The sequence below is a fragment of the Haemorhous mexicanus genome, chromosome 18 (assembly GCF_027477595.1).
Source record: "Haemorhous mexicanus isolate bHaeMex1 chromosome 18, bHaeMex1.pri, whole genome shotgun sequence".
NCBI lineage: Eukaryota > Metazoa > Chordata > Aves > Passeriformes > Fringillidae > Haemorhous > Haemorhous mexicanus.
Genome location: NC_082358.1, coordinates 5,424,713 through 5,436,734, shown reverse-complemented (window position 1 = coordinate 5,436,734; position 12,022 = coordinate 5,424,713).

The window sequence follows — 12,022 nt, the reverse complement described above, 5'->3', positions numbered from 1 at the left end:
AGAGTTAATTCTCCCAAATCCATTTTCTCTTCTTCTTCAAGTCAAACCTCTCCTGTGGCTCAGGTGTTTTCCTCCTTAGGCTTCTCCAGAAGGTTGCAGGAAAAGCAAGCAGACTTCAAAAAACTCAGAGTGAAGACACTACCAGCAAGTGAGGGATTTGTCTTGAGGAACCACACCTTTTTCTCACCTCAAAATGTGCAATATTCAGCTCTTTCCCACCCTGCAACCTTTGGACAATTTGCCCCTTCTGGCTTTGGAATGGGGAGCTGGAAAACCTTGTTAAAAGGTTCAGATTCACAATTAGATCTGGAAACAAGGAAAGCAGGTTTAGACCCTGAAAAAAAAAATGAAATGATGCAATGTGAAGAATAAACAACCAAAAAAGAGAAAAATTCTTGGGGGAATGGATACACAGTAGAATTCAAACACGGCTACAGAAAATGCAGCACCAGGAAGTGGAGATCCCTGGCACAATCAAGTAAAATATGCTGGGAGTGTCATCTTCACATTCTGTTTTGAGGGGTCTCTTGTTTCAGCTGTGCTACCTTGTGTAAGCAAACATTTAAATCATCAGATCCCGGAGAGCAGAGAAGTTCCCTCAAACCTTGGGCTGCAGGGAGAGGCTCTGCCCATGCCACAGCAAGGGTTATTTATGTCTAAATTTATTTATCCCTTTGCTACTGATCACAGAGGTGAGCACCATGGCTGTGCTCCTGTCCCTGTCACACTTCCACTCCATACCATAAAGTGCTTCTGCTGGCAGTCCCTGCTCTAGAAAGCCCCAAAGAGAACAGGATTGATTCCAGGACTGTGTAAACTGGGTTTTATGAGGCAAGCAAAGCAGCTGAGCACATTGCCCAGGTCATTGTCCTAAAATGCACCATAAAAGTGCTCTAAATCCTCTCTGTTTTGGGGATGGAGTGGAAAGCTCACTTCTTCCCCCCCAGCTCGCACAGGTCTCTGAAGTTAATAAGTTTCTGTGGATTATAAAAGCCCAGAATTGGATTTCAGCACCATTTCAATTTGTTGTTTCATTCTGTGCTATTAAATATATTTATTTTTGTGAGCCCCCTTACTCTCCTCAGCCCCCAGAAATAAAGGGCACATCCTGCCATTTGCTCCTGGCCCATAACACCATAACTTGGCTCCCTCCAAATCCTGCCAAGAGCTCCTGAGAGGGGCTCTGGACCAGCTGAGCGTGGGCTGATTACAGGCTGGTGGTCTGGGGATGACTCCAAATGTGGGATCATAACCTCAGAAATGCAATAATGTCTGACAGCAGCACTGCCTCTGGAAAAGGCCCTGCACACCAGCCTGAACACACTTGATCCTTGGGAAGTATGGCATGGTTCTCAGCATTTCTCCAATTTCCATTTAAATCAGAGAGGACAAGAAGGAGGGAATGTCCTGGCATCTCAGCAAGCAAAGCCAGAGCTCTGCACCCCCCTCCTTGTCCCCTAAACTCTGGGATTTGGGATTTGGCCATTTCAGCCCTGCCATGGACAGCAGAGCATTGGAGACAACTCCACTGGGCTGGAGTGGCAGCAAGAGATGGATCACTCACAGCAGGCTGAGAAAACACATTCTGCTGGGCACAGCTTTGCTGCAGTAAGGTAGAAAAATTATTAAAGAAAGGCCTCATAAAATTAGGGCTGCTCTGTTAGATCAGTGGCTAGCAGTCTGCAAGTTCCCATGTGAAAACAATCCTGGTGTGAACAGTTTGTTAACATAACAATCTATTCCTGGGTGGAAAACAGCTAGCACCTACTAAACATTAAATCTGTCCCACGAGAATCAGTGAGGAAGATATGTAAAAAATTTAAGAATAGAGGTATTTGATGGACAAGAAAAATATCTTTTAGTAACCAACAGAGTAATTGGCAAGAAAGCTACGAACCAACTGGAGTCACCCAGGAGGTCTGTAAAACTGTATAAAAAAGGAGAATATGCAGCAATAAAAGAATCAAGAGTCAAAAAGCTGGATATTGCCCACAGAGGATGAGTCCAGGTGAAGCTGATATGCTCCCAGGTACTCTGCAAACACTCCAGGGCAATTACAGTAATTTATAAAAGCACCTGCTTTGCCTGCAGCAAACCAAGCTCCTGACCCTCATCAACTTTCAATCCTGTCGTGGCAAAATCCTCACCCAGGCATAGGGGAGCTATTTTGTGACTATTTCTAAGCAAAGCAGAGATTTACTCACCCATTGTTCTGCTTTATTTCCATGGTGTTTAGATGGTTTGGATTTTGGATTAAGGACTTTGGTTTTAACATTTGCTAAATTACAGATGAACCCCAATAAAGCCCCTTGTGCAAGAGCATGAAGCTTTCAAACAATTAACATTTCCCTGAGATAGAGCAGGAGCATTTTAGAGGTAAATTCACTATTTCTCATGGCTGAAAACAAATCAGCCTGTGCTAGCATGTCTCTTGCTCTCCAGAACAATAAAAATGAAAGCCCAGAACAATAAAAATTTAAGTTTAAAGACATTTTCACAGCTCTCAGCAAAGCCAGGAGAGCTGGCTTTAAACCCAGAGCCAGCACTGACCTGTGTGGAGCCTGGCAGGGCAGCAGTGTTGGTTCCCCCACTCTCTCCTCAGTCCACACCTGATTCTTTCCCTTCTCTCACTGAAGAAAGTTTCAAAATTACATTTGTTCTGGGTTTTTTGGTTTTTTTTTTTTTTGCTCTGCTGGCCAAGGAGAGCCCTGGTGCAGAGCCAGGTGTTACCAGATCAGCAGAGATTGTAGATGTACACAGCTTCTGGAGGAGTTGGTAATTAGCACTAAAGCAACAAAAGGGGCATATTACAAAAAAATCACAGTAGTCCCTGCCTCACTGAGGTGCAGAGTATCTCACAGTGTTTTTCTGGAGGGTTTTAGCTTTCCCCTGCAAGGACTTTTCAAGAAACATTTTGGGATTACAGCCAGCCACCCACAGCCCAAGCACACGTGCAGGTGACTCAGAGCAAATCAAACCACTGCAGGGAGGCAGGTGAGGGGGGAAGAGCTGGGAGTGACCATCCCAGGCAGCCCCTGAGCCCACCTGACCCCACTGCTGCAGCTGGTGAGGCCAGACAAGCCAGCTCAGGCTGGGAACATCCCCAGTCCCTTCCCTCACTGCCTCAAGCACTCTTTTCTCTGACACAGAAATAACCAGCAGCCTGTGGCAGGTCCATCCTTGGTGGGTGCTCTGCACAGAGAGGTGCAAGGATGAAATTCCCCCCGTGCTCCAGCACTTGGCTGCCCTTTCCTGCTCCCTCCTCTCCCCTCCAAGAAGTTTCTTTTCAAATGTTACTGTATTTGCACCATTAATGTCACCATCTGAGCTCCTCAACCTGCACACAGCAGCCCTTAGAGCGTGGATTTATTATCCAAATGCCAAGAGTCTTGTTATCTCTAATGAACTTTGGGAAGCAGGAGGACTTGTGCATGATGGTCTGGGTTTATTTACCCAGCTGGCATCTTTTAACTACTGAAAAATGTTACCCCTTTAAATCATGCAGCCCCAGATAGATGTGTCTGCTTAAAGCTGGTAGCTCTGCTGACAGAGCACGTGGTGACCCTTCCCCAGCACAGCTGAGGACTTTCAGATATTAAACAGGATCCAGGTCCTTAGGCTTTGCCTGGAATCACTGTCATGGCCAGAAATCTGAATTATGCTAGTCCAAAGCAAGGAAATCTGTGAATTTGCACTGGAGATGAATTTCCTGAAAGAGCAGGACCAAATGCATGGGGACACTGAGATAAGCAAGCCATCCACCTCACTTTGCTACAAAAATGAACTGTATATTTTGATCAGCTAATCACTTCTCCCATTCAAACATCTTGCTTAATTTAACCTCTCTGCAACAGCAAGCCTTGCCATCCCACAGATCCCAATTCCACAATATGTGAGGCAGCTTTGTGATTGAGCAGGTAAGGGACACACTGGATGTGTCACATCATAAACATCGGCTTTGCTCAAAAACTGTGAACTTAATACTTTGGTTAGCACATGCAAACTATTAGTTTGGGCTACGGAATACTGCTGCACACAACTTTAAACTTTATAGAAGAAAAAAACTCTCATGCCAGCAGGGTTTTATAGTCCCAATTTTCATGGGAAGTACTTGACATAGAGGCGTGAACACAGCTGAAACAAATTCACTTAAGATGTTACACACTTCCCTCAGATTGCACATGTGTTTAAGGGTTCTGCTGGGCTATGGACCAAAAATCCAGTCATAGAAATCCTTCTTGTTCGCTCTGAAATTTTGTTTTAGTACTTCTGGCCCGTCCACACACAGGCTGAAGTTTCTGACAGAGGTCTGCAAAAGCAGAGTTAATGTTCACCACAAAATTCTCCCATTTACATGGTGGGGCAAGGCCAGCTGCAGAGCAGATAAAAGGTGGTGGGAAATGTCCCATTCCAGCCATACCCCTCAAGCTCAGCCTGTTTCTCTTTAGAAACCAAAACCTTAGAGATCAAAAACCGTTCTGGAGAGATGGCAGGTACCACAGCTTTCTCAGCAAGTGAAAGAGGATAACAGCACTGCTGTGAACAGAAACAGCTCACAGAGACATTTCTGTGAACAATTAACTGCACTAATTCTGTTTTCTTCACACATGTTCGCAATCCAGCAGGCTGCTCTGACACACAGCAAGTCTGCAGCTACCTCTGATGGTCCATACAAAGTGTGACATGGTTGACAAAAAACAAAAATAACAGAGACAGAAAAACTAATTTAAACCATTTTCATGCCTGAAAGAAAACAAACAAACCCCCAAACCAGCACTGGTACAGTTATGACTTTTTGGAAAAGAACAGTTCTTTTTTGATCACAATCCTCATCCAGCCACCACCACATCCAAACCACTCAAGGTCTCACCACCTCTTGCTCATCCATTTAGATACCAAGGTGCACTTCCTCAATTCCAGTAGCAGAAGTTCCTACAGGCACTTCCAACTGGACATGAATTCACCATGAAAAGTCATTTCCAAGCCCAGCATTCTTTGGCTTGCATTGGATGTGGAGCAAGTGAAGCATCACAGGAGGAAAGCAGTTTCAAATATTTGTGTTGTAGTTGATGGTAGCTGCTTGCCAATTCTTTACATTGCACACAACTTTCCAAATGAAAAAAGAAAATAGAAGTGAACACCTCCGTTCATATAATGATATGTACAGAAATGTATTGTGAGTATATTGTCCACCCTCCAAAAAAAAAACCCCAAAAAACATAAGTAACTCAAAAATTAATTGGGGTTGTTGTGCTTTTTTTAACTTAAGTTTTTCCTTGTCTTCTAGTTCCTGAGTCTTTACAGTGGAGCCAGATCACATTTTAAAGCCGTTCTCACAAACCACAATTACTAGAAATGCTTCAAACAAAAGCCAAGATTCCCTTGCAGTCCCTTGCCTCCAGGAGCTGGGATAATGAACACAAGCCCAAATATCCCAAGGCTCAGTAAAAGCACAGGAACAAGCAGCACTGTCTCCATTTCAGTGCTAAAAGGCACTAAAAGCCATGGTCACTAGAGGGTATGAACCAAAGCCTACAGGATCTGTGACTGGAGATCCTATTACTCAAATGGGTTTGTGCAGCTCTAATTTTATAGATAAAACCAGGAAAATAAATCTGTCCTGCAGAGTGTTACTGATAACTCACCCGTGGCCAGGGACCCTCCCACATGGGCAGAGGCAGCTGTGCCAGCTGGGTGGGAGCTCCAGAGGCTCAGCTTGGCTTTGGGTGGGAGCTCCAGAGGCTCAGCTTGGCTGGCTGGGAGCTCCAGAGGCTCAGCTTGGCTTTGGGTGGGAGCTCCAGAGGCTCAGCTTGGCTTTGGGATGCAAGATCCAGGCTGGTCCTCTGTTGGACTTCATTGGCCAACTTCAAGAATTCTGATTGGTTTTCTTCCAACTGCTCAACTTCTCTTGAAAAACAAGAAAAAAATAAAAGGAGACAGAGGGGGAAAAAAAATTGGGGGAGGATTTAGAACAAGGTGGGTATCTGGGAAGAGTTTAAAAGCCTCAGCTAAATACAATGGGAGTCGGCACACTCAGGTTTTATCATCAATTTTACCTTCACATAAAGTTTTATAGCTGCAGATGACCCAGCCAGCTGCCCGGTGCCCCTTGCCATGGTGTGCAGGAGGTGACCTGCCCACCCTGCTCCCACATTTCCTGCCTATGCACAGGTGATTATTGACCCGGGGCTGAGGTGAAACCCTCACTTCAGCTCACTGTAAGAGAAGAGCAGGGGCAGCAGGGATGGGGATTTCTCCATTTGGGATGTGTGTTCAGGACTAAATCCTGCACCCTGGTGTGACAGACACCGGGCCCTGAGCATCACTCCCACCACAGCCAGGGACGTGCCAGGGCTCAGCCCTGTGAAGGGACTGTCCCCACTCCTCTCCTGCCAGGTGCTACCTGGCGGAGCTCTGTGCCCCCCTGGCAGAGCTGGAATCATGGTGCAGCAGCTGCCTCAGGCAGGACTGAGATGGACTGAGGACTCAAACCAGCTGATGGCAGAAAACAGCCAGTCCTGTCCAGCACACGGCTCTGCTGGCTGTCCTGAGAGCTGGAGCACAGTGAAGCATTGCCCAGTAAAACCCCAGTGGCTCTCCCTGGCACTGAGGGGGTGTCCAGCAGCATTAACCCCCTCCTGCTCAATGACTGACTTCAAAGGACAGCCCCTGCCCTAGAGGATCTCCAAGACCACCCTTCCACAAGATTCTCCTCTCCACTTTGAGGGAACAAACACAAGTTAGGAGGAGGCCAATGCTGCAGCCCCAGCCAAGGGAAAGAGCAGGGAAGGAAAGAGAAGAGTCCTGACTCCCGGCTCTGAGCTGCAGGTCAGAGTTTCAGAGGCTCAGCTGGTGGCATTGGGAATAAACATCCAACCCCCCAGAGTGGGTTACCCCCTGAGTGTCTTCAACGTGCTAAAAATAAATCTGAAAAATAAAAGCACCAAAACACAACAGGCATCAAATTGCATTAGAATGTTTATATTGAGGGAAATTGCATCCTGCAAACTTAAATTACCTCTCTCCTCCCTCTCCCCTCCCACCTGCCACAGCCCATTTCCTATTATATTTTTCTAACAAACCAATAGATGCTTGAAATCATGGAGAGCCATAAAGAATTGGAATCAAATTAAGTCTACATTCTAACTGCTTTAGGTGCTGTCAAGCATAGTTTACTCACTCTTCACAGTTCTATCTAGAGGCTAAACAATTTTGTACCCTTTCTCTACTAATCAAAACTGATTACTCTGATAATGGACCCCTGACGCTGAACACTTTATGAAGGTAAATTATGCCATATCGAACAGGAAGGGGAATGGAAAAATCACCCAGAGATAAATAGGCCTAAAGATGCATATATTGATCTCCCACTCATTCCTTCTCTCTCTCTCAGTGTCTCTGTGGCTAAAGGTTCAATCAATACTTCCAGTGCTGTAATGCCATCTTTTATAATCCCATCATAATTGGCCGTTCCCATTGCATGCTCTCGGACTGGCTTGGGCTGAGCTGGGCCTTTCAGAGCTGGGATCTTTTGTTTCTTTCCTCCCCAGATCAGGTGACTGAAGGGGCAGCTCAAACCTGGCCCCAGAGGTCTCTGAGCAGGACCTGCCGGGGTCTCTCTTTCTAGCTGGTCAGAGTGACCCCGACTAAAGTTCGAAAGTTTCTTTTCCCAGCCCGGTGCTTGAAGAAGAAGTCAGGGCTCTTCATTTTTTCGGTCTCAAGATTGTTTATTGCATCTTATCTATAAAGTTCTTTCTCCCTGTCCAGCCGAGATCCGTTTGGCAGGACAGCCAGAGGCACTCCCCCCTCCTCCAGGGCGGTGTTATCTTTATATACTACAAACTACGTGTACAATATTTACAGTTATTTTCCAATACCTATCATCTATATTAGACAGTGAGTTTCTACTTTAGACCAATCTAAAAGTGCCAACATCACCAGACAAGATGGAGGTAGAGAAGAAGAAGAAAGGCTAGACACGCCCAAATCCCTCCATCTTGTCACCAGAAACCCCTATACCAAAAATCCTAAAACCTACATTTAGACTCTGTAATTATTTATTCTTACACTATTTACACTATTGTGGCTTTTATCTCTTTCTATAAAGGTGACAAGTTATTCCGTGGTTCATAATCGAACCCACTGGTGTTCTGGGCTGTGTGCCAGGGTCTCCGAGCCCCCTGGCAAGGGTCCCAGGAAACTCCGGACTCCCAAAGGAATGTCCTGAGTTCCGACAGGACCTGCCTGCACACCAGGGCAAGGGGAGAGCAGGGATGTTCAGCCATGAGCTGGAATGGCTGGGAAATTCAGCCAACAATCTTCCCATCCCTTCACCAAGGAATGCTCAAGTACAAGCAGCTCTTATGCTTGAGCACGTTGATTTTTGATTGTGAGAGACAATACACCTTCACCCTCCTGGAGCTTCAAAACCCTTCCTGTCCCCAGAGGAAAGGATGGCTTTGCTTTACAAGGTTTAGCAGTTAGCAGAACAAGCTGCTCTGGGGGAAGAAATGCTGATTTGATGCCTACCCAGCATGAATTTCAATAATTCTGCAATATTCTGTCAGAGGACAAAGAACAGGAGTGCTTCCCAACCCTGCCCAAGCAAATTCCCAGCACAGTGCCTCAGAGGGTAGATTTATGGTTCTCAGAGATCAGGGTGATCCAGAGAGCACAGTGCACACCTCCAGAGAGCAAAGGTCTGTGAGGTTGGCTTTTTTTTTTTTTTTATGTGGAAAACCTGTATTGGGTCACACTGGGTGTGGCTGAACTGGTTTCCAAACACCCTCCAAAGCTTCTGCTTGAGGTGCCACCAGAACAAAGTCGTGTTACCCTGGGGTAGGAACCCCTCTGGTTTAGATCCAGGCCCAGCATCTTCCCTCTCATTGCACTGTAAGAGGATGCTGTGCTTTCACAGGAACCAGGAGCATCCCAAAGGGTGGGTGCAGCTGCTGGCTTCACTGCTGCCTCCCTGGGGCAGAGTCACAAGTGCTGGACTGTCCTGCAAGGGCCCCACCTCACTGAACACAGCTCTGATCAACAGCACAAACCTCTCTGTCAGAGCAGCCCAAGGTCCCCCACAGCCACAGAGGGCAATCTAAGCATGAAATTCTCTATAATCACAGGTTAGGGCACGATCCAAGCTTGTGCAGATGTCAAGAAACCTCTTCTTGGGAATCAAGTGGCAAAAAAATAAGTAGAAAGATAAAACAAACCAGAAAAAACTGCATAAAAGCATGTGCTCCACAGAATAAAAATGAGCCTTGATAAAATTCCTGAATTGCATCTATAAATATCCCATGGAATTCCTTCACTGCACCTATAAACATTCCCTGTGTAACTCACATGTGAGACAGGAGCCAGGTTATAAGTTGTGGAGCTTTCTTTTTGTCCAAGATGTTTAAGTATCACCCAAAACAAGGGGAAGATTTGTGGCATCACACACAGATTCTGCTAGAGAAGGTACAAACTGTTCCTTGCTGCCTGGATGGGGCCAAAGGATTCCACCCCCCTTATTGATTCAGGAATTTAGGCTGTTGCAAGGGTTTAAAGACATCCCAATGAACTTGATGAAACACAAATAAAAATTAACAAAACTTGGCTGAACAGATACTGGGCTAAATCTTCTCTTTTGACCCATCCAGACTTCTCATTTGTGTGTTTCTCAACGAAGTAGGAACCAATACCCCTCCCTCCACCCTCACAAAATATCCTGTCCTCTCCCCACCCCTGTAGATCTCCAGGAGGCCAAAATGTTTGCATTTCACTAGAGGAGGATGCCTGACCCCAAATTACACCACAGGAAAGCACAGGGAGGATCCTTCTGGGAACTCAGCAGGACCACTCTGGGAACCTCTGCATCAAGAGGAGGAAAAAGCAAGCAGAGCTCTCAGAGGGCAGGTTACTGCATGCACAAAATAAAAAGGGTGCATCAGGGTTCCATTTCCCACCAGAGTCACACCCAGCCCATGGAATATCCTCACAAAACCATCGTGCCTCAGGGGCAGGTGGGCTTTACTGCAGCCACCAGCCTGCTCCACCAGTGGAAGGGTTGTTACAGAGCTACATCTGCTCTTTGGGTAAAGATTGCTGCCCTGAAAATCCACAATTATCTTTGGCTCCAAGAAAATCAAGTTACTGACCCAAAGAGTTTGATTTGTTAAAGTAACTCTTGGAGCAATCAGGAGATTTTGCTCATCAAGGATGAGCACAGCAGCTTGGATCCCATCTCAGAAGTCCCGTGACACCTCTTCAGGTCTCACAGGGAAATGACCCAAAAGTGACAAAGTTGTTTACTGTCACAACAACTGTGGGCTTATTTGTCAGATTATCTGCTTTTCTGATTGGGAGATAGAGTAACTGAGAGGTGTTTTAAAAACTTTTATTCTATTTTTAGTCTCATGAGAAGGATGAGACAATACAGATATTAGAAGCTATTTTTGAATTACAATACACTAAAACTGTTTCTTGGCCTGTTAGCTTTAGGCCAAGAAATATTTTCACCAACATTTTCAGTAATAAGCTAGGGCAAGGGATTTACTTGTGTTTCCACATTTGTTGGGGAATATTTAGAAATTAAAACATGAACAATTGGCACTTAAAGGTGAAAGCAACCTTAAATGCCTCCACCCAAGCAAGCAGCACACCCCAGCAGCTGGGGCTGCCCTGGATGCTCAGCAAGGTCATGTCCTCCTCTCCAGGATGGGATCCCCATGCCACGAATCCCCCTGCAGCACCCCTTCCCTCCAGCCCTCCTCCATCACTCATCCACTGGCAGCAAATGCCAGGAGCAGTAACAATGAGGCAAGTACAGATGGAGGGTGGTGCTGGGGATGGTGCCTTCCCCTCCACACCTGGCTGTGCTCACAGGCACTCCAGGGCTGGCACATCACCCCCTGCTCAGGGTGGCCCTGCCCAGCTCCTCGTGTCCCCTCAGCTTCACCTGCAGGTTGTGCCTGCACCAGCACCCCCAGCTGACCTGAGCCTGGCTCAAGCAGGAAACGAGAGCATCACATCCTCCAGGCACAACTTCAGGCATTTCAAGTGGGAGGAGGCAGGGAATAAACTTGTGTTAATTTAATTTTTGCTCCTATTTGAGATGGCTGTGTGCTGGCAGAGGCCTGTCCTCAGCTGCCTCCCTCAGCCAGTGCAGTCAGAGAAAACCAAGGAGCACAAATCACCTTCCCTTCACCTGGGACTGCTGCTCCTCAGGAAGGAGCTCTGGGAAAGGCTCCATGGGAGCAGCACAGTGGGAGAGGGCACAGATAAAGCAGTTATGGGCTGAAGCCCAGGTCCAGAGGGGTGTGGGACAGCCACACCCTCACCTGCACCTCTAAACACCTGCAGACAGCTAAGTGGGATGTCTGAGCTGCATGAAAAAGTGGGTGCTTGAAAGGCAAGGAAAAGTTCTTTGTTTTAAGAGCAGATGTAACAAAACCCCTGGGGGATCCTGCTAGCAAAGTTAACAAGTCAGCTGGAGGTATTTTGGGAGAAAAGCCTCTTGTAGGGGAGTGATGCTCTTTGGTGCAGCAGCACCTTCCTGCACCTGGGCTGCTCCAGGGTCATCTCCTTCATAACCTTCCCTGTCTGCCCAGGCACCTCACCTGATCTCCTAGGAAATAACAAAATTTAACAGGCTCAGTGGAACACAAAACTCAACAGGGTGTGCAAGGAATACCTGTGCCCCCCACAGTCACATGGCCAGAATCACTGAGCTTTTAAAAACCTTAATCATTGCTCTGGACTTAGGTAACGAAATCTGGTTGAAAGAAAACATCTGGAAACACCAAAAGAAGCACAACTGTACCTTTCTGATGGGACAGAGCTGCAAAGGGTTGCAGTGGGTTGAGTTCCCTCTCTTTTCCACAAGTTTAAACTTGTAAAGCTGGAAGACCCAACAGCAAAAGAAAAATCCCAAAACAGTTTTTCTGTCACATGAAAGAATGGGGAAATGGAGAGAGGAAGAAGTCAACAATTTTCTAAACCTTTGCAAAAGTATTTCATGAACAAACAATTCTTCCAC